The sequence below is a fragment of the Epinephelus fuscoguttatus genome, linkage group LG18 (genome assembly GCF_011397635.1).
Source record: "Epinephelus fuscoguttatus linkage group LG18, E.fuscoguttatus.final_Chr_v1".
NCBI classification, from domain to species: domain Eukaryota; kingdom Metazoa; phylum Chordata; class Actinopteri; order Perciformes; family Serranidae; genus Epinephelus; species Epinephelus fuscoguttatus.
Genome location: NC_064769.1, coordinates 28,008,622 through 28,023,863, shown reverse-complemented (window position 1 = coordinate 28,023,863; position 15,242 = coordinate 28,008,622). Strand labels below are relative to the sequence as shown.

General features: G+C 40.4%; 1 protein-coding gene across 1 annotated transcript in view; it reads right to left on the bottom strand.

Moving 5' to 3' along the window:
* The window catches only part of tjp2a (tight junction protein 2a (zona occludens 2)), a 51,411-nt gene extending 39,062 nt beyond the window's left edge, over positions 1-12,349 (bottom strand). The window contains exon 1 of the mRNA XM_049603969.1: positions 12,154-12,349. The gene's annotated coding sequence lies outside the window, so the exon portion shown is untranslated. The remainder of the gene's footprint in view (positions 1-12,153) is intronic.
* Positions 12,350-15,242: the final 2,893 nt, after the last annotated feature.

Here is a 15,242-nt window from a genome sequence, read left to right as displayed (position 1 = left end):
AAAAAAGAGATTATCGTTTTAGTGCTTTAACATTTCATTGCCCGCCCACAGGACACTACTACTACTACAACTTTCACTGACTGCTTGTACCACAAAAAATCATTTTAAAAAAGTATGTCTGTGACAAAAATCATCCAGGTACAATGCAAAACAGAGTATACAACCCAGCCTTCAAAGGTATGGTGTCTCCCTACAATCAAAGCATGTAATTAAACCTTGAAACATTTATATCCAAATGTATCAGAAGGATCCAGTGATCAAGAAAAGGCCATTTGTCTTGATGACGTTGGACCAACGTGGAAAGAGTGCCTTCAAAATACATGTTTTTATTTACTTTTAGTGGTGCCTAGCAATGCAAATACTTTTGTTTACAGATGTCTCTATCTAAGATGTCCGCCTGTATTACCCTGACTTATCTAGAATAACAGAGACATTGTTTCTGGAGAGACATTTATGTCATTTTTCAAGGACCATTTCACCAACACCAGGCTGTGAGAACTAAACAAAACTCTCAGGAACTCAAAACTGATAAAGATAACACTAAAACTATCTGCATGACTACACACCACTAGAAGTAAGCATGTTTTTCTTTGTGTTTTTTATTCATCCATAATCCATCTGTTGCTTCCCTGAACTAGGCACTAACAGGCTCCCTTACTCCTGAAACATTATCAGGATTTAGAGATCTATTAGCAGCAGACGTTACAAAATGCACTTCGCTACTTTGATGCACAGGCTCCATGTCCATGTTTAAGGGAATGACACAGATACACACACAGTGATCCGACTCACCCCGGGGGTCTCCACAGTTTCCTGCCGGGTGGCAGTAGCTCCCGTTTGTTCAAGGGTACGATCCCTATGGCTGCCTGCATGATCGTGATGAACTTCTTGAACTTCATCGTCTAACTCTTCTCTAACAGCGACTGCATCACACACACCGCACTGCTGCTACACTTCCATCACTGATCCTCTAACAAAGTGCAAAATCAGAGGCATATTCAGCATCTCCATCTGCATCATCGAGACTACAAACTTGTCCTCTCCATGACAACGAGCCACAGCTTCAGCACCCGGAGCGGCGAGGTTCTCCCGTGGCAGAGCTACTACAAGTCCCGTCCCCGGCCGCCGACTCTGACAGATGTCCTTTTGGCTTTTCTGAGCGAGGGAGGATAAAAGGAAAACAAACGGCCACGTTCCTGCCAGGCGGTGGGCCGGCCGTGAGAGGATGACAGCACGTCACTCTTACATAATTCTGGAGCTTCTCTGGACATTACACTAATGAAAACGCAGCTTCTGCCACCACCACTGCTGCTGCTGCTGCTGCTGCTGCAGCCGCCGGGATAATTGTGGTACTAAGCCCTGACAGATCATGTATGCTCCCCGCCCCCTCCTCCTATAATCCCCCCCATCCAGGCTTAGTCTTCTCGCCATTTACACCGGGACAGAACCATCTACTTCACCGTCACATCCTCGCACACCCTTCCACCAGGGCTCACCCCTTACGGAGGTTTAATAATGACAAAGCTACTACTGAACACATTTAAGCTGTAATCAAGCTGCACTTCAAGATTTGAGTGTGCACAGGGACAGACTTGTGAGTACAAAACACGTTTTCAGAGCAATGTCCTGATTTTGTGCGTGCTTCCTTTGAAATCTGCTCTTTATTTACTTTCTCCAGCTGCTCTGGCATATTCCGAGTGAGGACTTTGATCTTACAGTCACAAGAATTAAAGGTCAACACTGTATGCTTTTCTTGTTGTCAAACAAAATACTCATGTTGGAGTTTCATACCCTTTTAAAATGTCATCACTTCTTAAAGTGCAACGTTGTGTTGGTCCATCTCACGATATGCAAATCTCCCTATCCTGTCTGTGGAAATCAGGCTGTTACTGAAGATGCAAATCTTTAAAAACATCTAAAAAAAATATGAAGCTTGATTTAAAAAAAAAGGCTCAGTAATTTTCTGAAACAGCTGGGCACTGTAGTTTTTTTTTTTAATAAACGTTACTCAAACAGGAGTAAATAATGCATTTGTTTGGGACTATTTTCAGCCATGGATTAATACACATTTAGTGCTCTAGTGAGTATTTAAGTATGCGGGATTGAGTCAAAATAAATATAAAATGGAAAATGTCACCCAGTGCAACAGTGTGGCTCATTGAGCTCAATGCGCTTTGGCTAAACAGACAATACTTGTTTGTCAAATTAGTTCATCGCAGGTTTTGGTCTTTTCATATGATTTGTTGGCAATAAGTAAAATATAAAATATCACCAGATTCATCTTTTAACACAAATTCAATATTTAATGTCTGCACTTTCTCTGCAAAGACATTATCAAACTGAAGAAATGTTTAACAATTTTACCAATCATCATTGTTATCCATCTACAAATAATCAAATGCAGACCAACCAAATCTAACAAAAAAAATCCACAAATACACTTAACTACTGTGAAGGACTTTGTTTTCCTAGAACACGTCTCAGACCGAACTTTGTGCTGCTCAGACCAAGCTCGTCTAAATATTCATTTATAAAATTAACTAAACTAAACCATTTCTATTGGTCAGAAATTCTTCATGTTTTATACATTGTTTCCCATATATTGATTAGTTTGTGGTGACCCGCCACAATATGAACGCTGACCATAGGCTGTCCCGAGTACTTTTTGGGGGCTTTGAAGCTTCAGCGATAATTACCTGCGAATATTTCAAGCTTTGAAACTTGCAGTCATTATTCATGAACTTTGCTATTAGTGTCGTTATGAGTCTAATTAGAGACAAGGATAAAAACTGGACTTCAAGAACTCTCCATTTCATTGAACGGAAACAACTACAAAATGTGAAATCATCACATCAAATAAATTACAGCCATACCTCATAGAAACAGATTTGCTCATATGCAAGTCTATATACAAATAATTAATAAATAAATAGACTGTAGCCAACACTGAATAATGTTGGATTACTTTTTCTAATTTCATTGGCTATTTGGGATTTTTGGGGTAATGCCTATATAATTTAAAAACAACAACAAAATGAAACATTCAAATGCTTATTTGGGCGCCGTTTACCGCAGTAACAGTAAAATCTTTGAAACATTTGGGACAGCCCCCCTTGGTTTTCTTTCTTTTATTTTTTTACTATTCAAAATGGGTAAAATCTTATTTCATTGTGGAGCTGCACACTGCGCATTCTGCCCCTCCTTGCCCCACTCTCACTCTCTCACAAACACATTTACAATGGGTCTGTCTGCGTCTCATTTTTCCAGCCTTCTTTAGCTCCAACCTACTGTGTTACCATGGAAACCACACTTGCATGTGTCCCATGAAAGATCACAGATAAAGTTGCTTGGAAAATAACAATATGCTGCACTGAATTTGATGAATTTATGGTTTATCAGACAACTAAAACAGGAATTAGCTAGCTAACACATAGTGCCGTCCCTCTGCCTCACTCCCCGCCACTAGGACCTTCAGTTAGTAGCTGCAGCAACCCCAGCACTGGGGGTCATGGAGGGCTGGTGGCCAGCGGCATTGTTGGGTCTAACCTGTGTAACAGCAGCAACAGAAAGTTTGTCAAACCAGGCAGTCTAGACTGAAAGACCACTATTAATAACTCCTTTAAAACATCAGAACTGCCTTTAGATAATAAAGGGACTTGCAAGAATGTTTAAACTAACATTATTTTCACGGCAAAAATAGCACCGCATGAAAAAACTCCATCCATCACTCCCTCGTTTCCTGTCCTCTCTCCACTGTTGTTATCTAATAAAGGCATTAATGTGCATAAAATAAATAATTATTGAAACCACAGCCAACTAGTTCATTTTAATGAAACCACTGAAGTGATAACGCAGAGTGTAGAGGTGTGTGGTGGATTGGGAAAAGGTTGAACCTTGCTCAGCTTTGTGGCATGGCGGTGCAGTGTTTGATATGAATGCCCAGTAACAGGACACAGGACAGTTTTTAGGGAACAGAGTTTAAGATCCATAAACACTGAAAAACAGCCTGATGTTATTTTGTAAAGAGCTCGAGGTCTAAGAAGATGACACCACCATCAAATCTGACCTCACCTGCACACCCTCAGACCTAAATTTTAAGTCTGTTTCTTCACCACTTGCGCGCTTGTGCAAACCCTCAGTGGGCACACCATGCCACCGTACAGATTAAAAGTCTATATCTTGTCTTCCCCAAGTCACCAGCTGACAGCAGGCCGCCATGTCCTGAGTGGTTTGAAATAAATAAATAATCTCTCTAGCCTCTTGATGAGCTGCCAGCCAATGCAAACTCCGGACAGGATTTATATTCCAGCAGCTTGGACGTCTGGATTACGGCTGTGGATGGTCGTGCCATGAGAGCTGCTGAGGATTTCACTGAGCAGCAGAAATCCCTCAGAACTCCGAAAATACCAGGAGCACAGTGGGGGAGACACAAAAATAACAAGCGTCTATTTTTAAAAAACGTTGGGTAACAACGGCACAAAGGGAGAAGAGAAAGAAGGAGAGAGGTTTTTTAAGTTCACCCTGTTTGTTGTCTTTGTCAGAGGAGCCCAGATTAGGAGCCTCGTCTGGGCTGAAAGCACAGAAACTACATCATTAAACTGTGCAGTATTCACACAGTGGCACGACATTCACAGGCGGCTTTATCATAATCCAACACCTTACAGTAATCGCACAGAGAACACTCATCCAGCCCAAACTGCATGGAGACAGAGGAGAATGTATATATCTATGTGGGTGGATAGAAATGCCATACAGATGAGCATCAATACAAATACAACACACAAGGGTACTCGAGTAGTCATGCATGCAGTCCATAACTTATAGATCTGTAATGTTTCTGTTTTTGTTTTCTTAACCAGGCTTGTTCTGCATAAACAGAGGCCATAATTCTGTTTAATCATCAGCTGACTCTGCAGTTCCTCTCAGCTCTACTGATATTTACAGCATATTTTAACTCATATATTCACTGCTTTACTGAGCCTGTGAACATCTAGGGCTTATGGGAAATGGTGTTTGTCGAGGGCAACAAAAACAAACACCAAATAAACAATGATATCAGATTGTTTTTCAAATAACCACTTTGCAGACATATGAAGCATGTCGCATGACTTACTGTTGAGAAAGGGTTTACTGTTTCAAGGCTGCATTTTTAGTTATTAGCATACCAGTACTTAAAATGTCAGCTGGACCTTTAATGAGGTTTTCTTACTCTTGGAACAGACATCGCAGTTCACTGCTGCTCTCCATAGTCCAACTACAACATGTTGTTTTTTACACTATCCGCTTTTACACTGCCTGTTCAAGGCGGGAATATTGCACTGTTATGCTCATCGAGCTGTTTAAGGTACGATCTCAGAATGGGGGGACAGCTGCCATGGGAGGTAGTAACAGCGCCGAAATGGTGTCTGTATCAGGACAGTTGGCAGACTGGGACCATGGGCAGTACAGGTGTGATGTTTTGATGACATGTTAGCATGCAACCCATCACAGGAGATTTAAAATGTAGCTGGATAAAAGTCTATGAATAGCTGCTATCAGTTAGCGGCTAAGTCAAAGACAAACAGTGGCCGTTAATGTCTGCAAATTGGGAAAACAATGGGATTCGGGAACTCCTTATTGTCAGAGCAGAGGACAAGATCAGCCGATGCTAAATGAATATTATTGCCACGTTTTGCCACTGTTACTTTTTATAAAGCACTGCTGAAGCGGATGTTTTATGTCACAGTAGAGGCCATTACTGTTCTGTTACACGTGACATCCATCACACTTCTTTAGATTCCACAGTGCAGGGATGCAGTTTATATTCACTAAATGGAGCACAATGATGCTGCCAACATTTGGTTTTGTATTTAAAAATGCAAAGCGGACAAAAAGAAGGGACTTTGTAGCCACAATGTAGCTCGATCTCTGCGTGAAAAGGGCAACTCCCATTTTTGTCTCTTAAATAAACAAGAGTTGCTGGTAGGTGGATCCCTGTTTCCGGTGTTTGCGCTAAGCTAACTGTTTGCTGGCAGTAGTTTTATCTGAGTGGAATCGATCTTCTATTTTACACTGTCAAGTTGTGTTTTCCTGCACTTAAACTTGCTATTTTGAGTGCATTAGTGCATTCACACTGAAAAGTGTGGCAAAATGCACTGTGAGTTCCTGCGTGGTGTAGTTATTAGCAGGGCTGACCCACATGCTTCAAAGCTTCAAAACTTTGATTGGTGCCATGGTAGTTGGTGTTCAAATCAGTAGCCTATTCAAAGAATGTCTAAACACAGTGATAGTTTTGTGACTCCAACTCACTCTCACTTAATGCTGAACACAGAAACTGGTTTGACCACACTTGACAGGCTTATAGATATGTTATCAAGATGTCAAAAAAAAGTCAGGCAACCAGAATAGTTTCAAAATTTGTGAAGATGACCCCCAAAAAGTTGAGTGCCAGATATGCTAAAATAAACTGGCTTGGCAAATCAACTTTCTATCATGACTAATGTTACTGCCACCTTCATGCTAACAAAGTGGCTAACTTCAAATTATTTTGGGTGCATCAACTAATAACTGCTGTTTCAACAAAGTCAGACGTATGTTAACTTCTCTCCTTGCGCCATCTTGTCACCATCTTGGCTACATAGTGGAGGGACCACCAAATTTTAGATAATAGCGGCCTTGGAGGCTACCAGATAATGCTTTATCTGGTTGGGCAGCAGTAGCTCAGTCCATAGGGACTTGAGTTGGAAACCGGAGGATCGTGGGTTCAAGCCCCCATCCACATCAAATATGGAGTGTGGACTGGTAGCTGGAGAGGTGCCAGTTCGCCTCCTGGGCACTGCTGAGGTGGCCTTGAGCAAGGCCCTAAACTGCTCTGGGAGCCTGGCCAAGGCACTCTGATGCCTCTCCACTTGAGGCATGTCTAGGTCCTGTTTGTGCATGTGTGTGTATTTTGGGCCTGTGTGTATATGACAACAGAGTGAAAAAATGGAATTTCCCCTCTGGGATTAATAAAGTATATCGTCCTCTTCTTCAATTTGTCATTAAAGAGAAAAAGACGTAAAGCAGTCAAATGTTGCGATTGTCATTTCCAGACAGTACACAACAGTCATGCTTGATTTGAGACAAACATACCCTGTCGAAATTCACGCACTAGGCAACTGAGTACAGATGCACAGTGTACTACATGGAAGTGCACTAACAGAGATATCCAAAGGCACAGCCTGGGTCTCTGCAGGACAAGCAAATGAGTATATTTCCCTCTGGAACAATATAATTCAAAAGTTGCACAAGCTTAAAAGACTGTTGTTCTGAACCAACGCTGCAGCTCTGGGGGGGCATTTTAGCATCTTTAGCTCACGGTTTTGATTTTATAAACACATTTACAGTTTGCAAACAATAAATAAATAAATAACCTCTCACCTGTCCACCACCAAACAGCACACACATTTAACAACTAGCTGAAGAAACTGAAGCATCTTACAACTAAAGAGTCAGATATTTTTCTAATTATTTGGTCGAGACAAACAGAGCTAATATTGGACTGACATTAATCCGGTGGGCAGGCACATGACTGCAATGGGATGATAATGTTGCTCTGTGTCTGCTGGATGTGGATGCAGGCAGCTGTTTGCCAACTCATTCACAGTAACAACTTTATAAGGCGATAATAGTCTTTATTAGGCATTACAACACAGCCAGAAATTGTTTTCAGCCACCAAATAAGTACAGCCATCTGCTTCAGTCTGCACTCGCAATAACAAACCTGATGAAAATCCACTCTGACAGTACTAAACATCATTTCAGTGCACATTTATTCACAGTATTCTCCTTTTAATATTTCACTGCACGCTCTCGTGCACAAACACAAATATTCGCGACTTCTAAAGCAGTGACATCCATTTGGGTTTGCACAGGAGGCTGCATGATGGTGACTCGCAGTCATTTCCAAGATTTGAAAAACATGCTACGTCTTGTCTTGGCTTTTATTTTAGCTCTAGTGCTGCTGCAGTTTCATAACTATAAAATTTAAATTTGTGATCTTTTGAAACTATACAGTAAGTTGAAAGTTGAAAGTTTAAAAGCAAAATTCAGGCCAATTTTAAAGATAATTGTATCTAGAAATACTTATGTATGGAATTAAAATTCTTACATGTTAGGTTTGGGTTTAAACTATGTAATTCAAATCAATATTTTAATCAAATCTACTCAACGAAATACTATGAATGTGAACTGCATCAAACCTGCAGGTCAGGGCTCTTAAGTTTTTAAAAGCCTCATATTTAAATTATGAAAGAGGACGGAGAGTGATTCACTCTTCTGCCTAATTCCTTTGTCACTGCATGTTTTCACCATTTAATGAGAACGCCTGCTATTTTCTCCGTCTTTTCCCACAGGGTGTGCAAATGTAGCTGGAGCTGCGCGGTCGTCTTAATGCTTTTACATAAGCAGTTTGTTTCTCTGGCCCTTGACACTTCCCCACGTGTCGGAGTGGAGCGCTGTAGTGCTGCATTGCCAGGGCCCAGGGCCATTATGCAATGTCCATATGCAATGCATGTGCGAGCCAGATGGAGGGACACATGCCACTCACAAATCTGTGATGAGAGTGTGGGGAGAGGGAGGGAATGAGACTGACAGGCAGAGGAAAGAGAATCCGTGCATGCACGTGCCCTTCACAGGTATAATCTGGATCATCGGGGTGGATGCGGTGACCTGGAGAGGAAAACTAGAAAAAATGACGCATTACAGATTTGGACTCAACAAGGCGTGGTCTCCTTTCTGGAGGTTTTCTTTTTTTTAAAGGGATGGTAAAGTGAAACAATGTAAGCTGAGGGATGAGAGAGCAGCTCAGTGTAGATACTGAACATCACCATAGCTACACCTCTACATTTCAATGTGTTCAAGTTCTCAGTGTTGTTTCTGGGAATCTGGAGATTAGCGATCCAAAGTCGAGTTTACATTCTGCAAACACACATAACGACTTTAAGGCTGATTCTGAGTCAGTATCAGCTAACAAGATAACAGGACATAGCACTTCACACTGCCTCTCCTCTACCCATTCACACGCCAATGACTGGCCTGGCCATGTGGAGCAATTTGAGCTTTTAAAAACTCTCAGAGGCCTGTACTACAAAGCCAGCTCAACTTACCCAGGATATATTTTTGTTATCTGGCTTGACTAACCCTAACATTGGCCGTCTGGACAACCAGTACTATAAAGCTGGTTATCAACTAGTTCAGTCAGCTCTGGGTTTTCCTATCCAGCCACGTGCGAGTTCATGTGAAAAAGGCGGGGGTGTTCATGAATGAAATGAATAAAACCATGAATATCAAACGAGAAGAAACCATATCTAAAGTGTCTGGGACTGCGAGATAGTTCAATGTCAGTGGTGAGGTATGTAAACAATACTCTGTAGACACACTGAAACTACTATCCAAAAATTCACCATTAGCCAATACTTAAATTATCTGTAGGCATCACTAGGCTATAGGTTGCCTAAGTATAGAGTATTTTTTGCTTCTTAGTTGGATGATGATGAATGTGTCATAAAAAACATGTCAAAATGATACCAGTCTGTTTCTGCTGCCAAAGTAAAGGGTGGAAACGTAGCCTTGTTAATGACTGATGAGGTCCATCTGACCGAATGTTGCATCTATAATAACAGAAGCCAGTTAACAGTGTGTGGATTATTTTTCTGATAACATTTTATCTGCTTTATCCTAGTTCTCATCACACAGGTGTCTTGTGTTATTTTGAGCTGCAGTGATGGAATCAGAGTGTTAAAGTCGCAGCACTATCACTGTGGACTAAAATAAACTTTGCATGAATTAAAATCCGGCTAAAATCATGTGTTAAGTGTTGTAAACAATCTCATAAGAAGCTCTGTTTTAAAACCATGGAAATAGAGCCCTGAATCATGAAATGATTCTACGGACCTGTAACAATATAAAGGCTACTCTTTTTTTTATTATCTAAAACTTCAGATTTTGTTGATTGATACTTATTTTCTTATTTCCTATTTCTGTGATCTGATTGGTCAGATGTCAGGGTGTTGACAGGCTGTGATCCGATACTCTGAACAGTTAACCTGCTCTGAAGCAGGTTAACTGTTCAGCTTAGTTGCCACGGTGATTTATCCTGGTAAAAAGAATACCATCTTCATAGTACTGAAAACCCAGAGTTAACCCCAAAGCTACTTCGCTAACTCCAAATCCTGCTTCATAGTACAGGCCTCCTGATAAGGGAACTGTGAAAACCTGAATACAAGCTTCACAGAGCCGTCAATCTCTGCTAAACAGCCTTGTTCTACAGTGGAAAAGTTTGAAGTTTACACAACCAAAGGGCTGTTAGAACAAAGGGAAAACATAGATATATATAACTCAGACAGAGAGTTGTATAAAAAGTTACTAAAAATACCAAGGAAACTAATCTTTGGGGCAATATTTACAGAAAATAATCTGCTCCAAATTCATCCCAATAGCTCATTTTACACAAACTTCCTGCAGTTAACATGTTCACTCTTTGGGTTAACTGTACAGTTTATCAGTTGTTCTGTACTGTTACTGCTATGCACTTACCATAATATGAAGTAAAGCTGCAAGCAGGGATGAACGGGCCCTAGCAACTCTGTGCAACTCGGGGTGCTGGCAGGACACCAGCTGAATATTGTATCATGACTTGAATATTGTGATATTATTGTTTCATGGATTCTCTGCTGATTCCCACCCCTAAAAATAAAGTGTACCGTATTGTACCATATCGTATTGTACTAGTCTAAGACAGTGGTTCACAACCAGGGGTCGTGGGACCGCTAGGGGTCCTTGAGGGGTGTCCCCAGGAAAATGAGGAACAGTTTATCTTTACTATTACATTCACTTTTGAAGTGAACCCAACGTGACTGAGAGCCACAAGATTCATAAGTTTCACTTCCTGTTTGATTCTGGTCGTAATCATATCTAACACCCAAAATCATTTCAGATGGAGGTCCCTAAAGCAGTTGTTTTCACAACCAAGACACACCAACCGTCTAGCCAATATCTCAAGGCACACCTGTATTTATATCTGTGCACAACTGCTTCTATAACATGTGTTATCACTCTTATCATGACATAAGACAATAAAAATAAGAAAACATAAGACACGTAGCTTTCATGATACTCACAGCTTTGTCCTTTAAAATGTTATCGTCCCTCACACTGACTGCCAATCAGGGCTTTTTTTGTGTCACACAATTCTAATTCACACGTAAGAACGGCGACAAATAGGTTCCCCTAGAAGATTTTTAAAACTAAATTGAATTCAATTACATTTCTTAACTGGAGTTTGTCTTTTTATTAGGAAATGGGTGAACACAATATACGGATACTGTCAATTAAAAAGTCATCCATAACTTTTGCAATAATAATCTGTGATTATCAAAGAAAAAAAAAAATCACATGGCACACCCGGATTGGCATCACGGCACACCAGTGTGGTCCCTGACCTAATGTCTATCAATTTAGGGGTCCTTGACACGAATAAGGTTGAGAACCACTGGTCTGTGTAACCAGACATGTAGTAGAGTATTGCAGCTACAATATTACTCTATGAAATATAACAGAGGTAAAGTAAAATGTCACAAACTGGAAAGGTGCAGTATTTGTCTGTTAGTTTGGTCACCTCAGTAAAGGTACCCGACTCATCTGAGGTTATTTTTGGGTACTCAAAGTGAGTTTCTGCCCAAAATGCTGTCTGCCAACAACACACACACACACACACCACAAACACTGAATACACAATAGCCTTTAAACAACAGCACAATGTTGGCCCAGCCCCACTTTGTGTCTCTAGTGTATTTACACTGTGGCAAATACAATGAAAACATGAAGAGAGCGGACACACACGCACACGCACGCACACACACACACACACACACACACACACACACTGTAACACTGAGGCCTTGCAACACACTGCAGGTCGCAATTGGCGCCGGGTAAAAATAATCTATCAGATAAAAGTAAAACAACAAACTGCTGCGTTTAAGAGCGATATAAAAATGTTGTTTATTACATGACCCGCCGAAATAAACTATCTGACCCCACTATGCACCAGTTTAATGTCCTAATATGGCAGCGAGCGCGAGAGACGCGGTGAAAACATGTCGACACAGGGCGAACAATACGCCACCTACTCACCAGGTGAAACTCCGTCTGTTCCCGCTTGTTTATGAGACCACAGCTGATATATCCGAGAGGTAAAGGTGGACGTGAAGGGTGCAGAGGGCGATGTGGGTTTCAATGAGACGAATTTGGGGTATTTTGGTCTCGTCTGGTCTTCGTAAAGTGGTTTCCTGGTTCTCGCAGGTATGTGGGCGTGGCTTACAAACTGCAGGTGTGTAGTGCTGCAGCCCAACTGTAGTTTCAGCATGTGACTCCCTGTGGGTGTGGAAGGTGGTGACGTTTTCCTGAGTCACTCATCCTGTAACCTGAAGGTGACATGGTGACTCACTTCACTATTGTTAATATGTATAACGGTAAAAAGGCAAATGAGGGCACAGGAGCCTACTGTAGTAGCAAGTTTAACACATAAATAAGCTGGTTTCATCTGAGGCTGATGGGAAATCTGTTTTGGGGTGGTCAAAAACTCATATATGGAATATGAATTTAAACAAACAAACAAACATGAAATTAAAATGCAATTAATGACAATAATTTTATGTTTAATTTCTGATTAATGGATGAATAAAATGTTGGTTAGTGATCATATCACAACAGGTATTATCATGGATGGATTACTGAACGGACCCATACTAGGCACAGGCCAAGGAGCCCATAGTGTCAGGGGGCCACTGGCCTTCATCTGCAAAACGTCGCTCAAATTGACAGGTAGCAATCAGGAAAATACACAAAAAGGAACACAGACAGATGCACAGGAACTACAGGGAGCGACATAAAAACACTACTAAAGGGACAAAACAACCACAAAGAGAGACAAAATGACTGATAAAACCCCCCAAATGATCTCAAAAGGATCCAAATGGGGCCAAACAACCAAAAAGAGACGTAAAAATAATTACAAAGAGACATAAAACGACCAAAAAAGACACACAAAATTATCTAAAAAGCACGCCCAAATTACCCCAAAGACACACAGAACTAATAAAAGACAAAATAACCATAAAAAAGGGGCAGAACAACCAATAAGAGACACAAAATGATTGCAAAGAGAAATAAAATGACCAAAAAAAAGACAGAAAATTACCAAAAAAAAAAACCAGACAAAGTTACCACAAACAGACCAAAGAAGAGACAAAAAAAACGATAAAAAGAGGCCTAATCAACACAAAGTCTGTGTGTGTGTGTGTGTGTGTGTGTGTTTCCAGTCCTAGGTGAGGTAGTGGAGCCCCTCACATGTCTGTTTCCAGGGGCCCATTGTCTTATAATTTGCCCCTGCGTCTTTCAAAATGTGAATTTTATGTTTTCACATGGGAAATGTGTTTAACAGATGAAGAACCACAGGTGCCATGACTGTAAATGGTTAGTAAAGCATTGTATTGTAGTAATGGATATCTAACTGGATAAAAATAAAGAAATATATAAAAACAGGAATTGATTGAACATTTCACAAATCTAAAAAACAGATTTAAAAAACTGCTTAAAATAAAGTAATTTCATTTACTGATCTTAATATGGGCAAGAAAAGTTTAATAATGTACTACTCCCTCAATAAACAGGTCAAATTAAACACTGATGGATAAAGGTGATAAATACTGATGATGAATATCAATGATGAATGTGATAAACCACATGTGTAGATCTCATGTGAAGGGTATTTCATATGTGTCCATAGGCTGTATGTGAAATAAATGCATATATATATTTTTTTTACATGTGATTTCTGATTTCTTATATTTTACATGTGAAATATCACATGAGCTGTGCTGATACACATGCGTGCCACATCCCCCTCAAAATCTGGATCTTGTGCATTTGCCCACCATCCCCAATAAAACCATGAAAATAGCAGAAGACTTTTATTTTGACAATGTCAAAGACATTTATATCGTACATTCAAGTAGAAAAGGCACAAATTGCTGCATAAAAATCACCTAAATACAGGAAATTAAGTGTTTCAGGCCCAAAACTTAAATGCAGACGACTCCCAAACCCACCATTTTGTATGGGTCCTCTCCAATATTAAAGCAATACCTACGTCCTTGTGCTGATATCACATGACTTTACCACCTGTGAAACATTTGAAAACCACAGTCTCTTATACTGTTCCACAAAATCTTTGACTGGAAACAACTGGTCCTGCCTGTCAGATTACAGGGTCTGGAGAAATTGCGGATAGTGATCGCAAATATATGTTATTGTTATATGAATAAAACAAGACTGTTTTTCTTGTTTGTCACTGTGTCCTTGGGGGTTACAGTGTTAAGATGGTCCTTAACAAAGAGTTGCATTTGGTCTAAGTCTCTTTTACTGTAGCATATTTCTTGTATATATAGTGTATTAATGTTCACATTATGCATTGTGTGAAAGAAAGAACACTTTCAAGCTCAGTCTGTCTGTCTGTCTGTCTGTCTGTCTTTCTTATCACTTCAGTTTCTCAACAGTATTTTTTTCTTACAAATCACTCTGCATACCAATGCAAATACTCACTCACAGCAATATTCATTAACCAAATGATATCACCTGTGCGCACATTAGCACTATTGTTAGCCTCGACTCATGTGTGGGACAAAAGCAACAGCAGGCTGTGATTCTGGTACTGGTCTGACTGGTTTAACCAGATCAGGTTACGACCCTCTGGCACGTCTGATGTTAGGAGACAGAAGGGAGACAGAGAGGCCCTGTTGAAGCTGGTGACAATTTGTTGTTGTATGAAACTTGACTCGGCCACAGCTCTGATTGTCACTCCTGCCACTGTGTCACCTGAAGACTTTAAGTCGTTATGAATGGGATGAAATACGGTGGATAAGAGGAGAAACAAATGCATGAATTAAATCCCTGAACAAATTATTTAGTAATATTAGCAAATATGGATTTTTATGGTTGCTTTGCGTACAGTTGCTTCACAAAGTGTAAATTCTCGAATACTTCAAAATGACACATTAAAACAGAGAATAAATGAATGTTAATTTCCACCTCTGGCAGATGTTTCATCCAAGTCAGATTAGCCTAAATCCTTTAAACCTGCAGTGTTGACTTCATGCTCTGCTCTGTAAAACCACCAGTGGCTGAAGACAGAAACAGAACATTACTGCATGTTAGAAACTGAT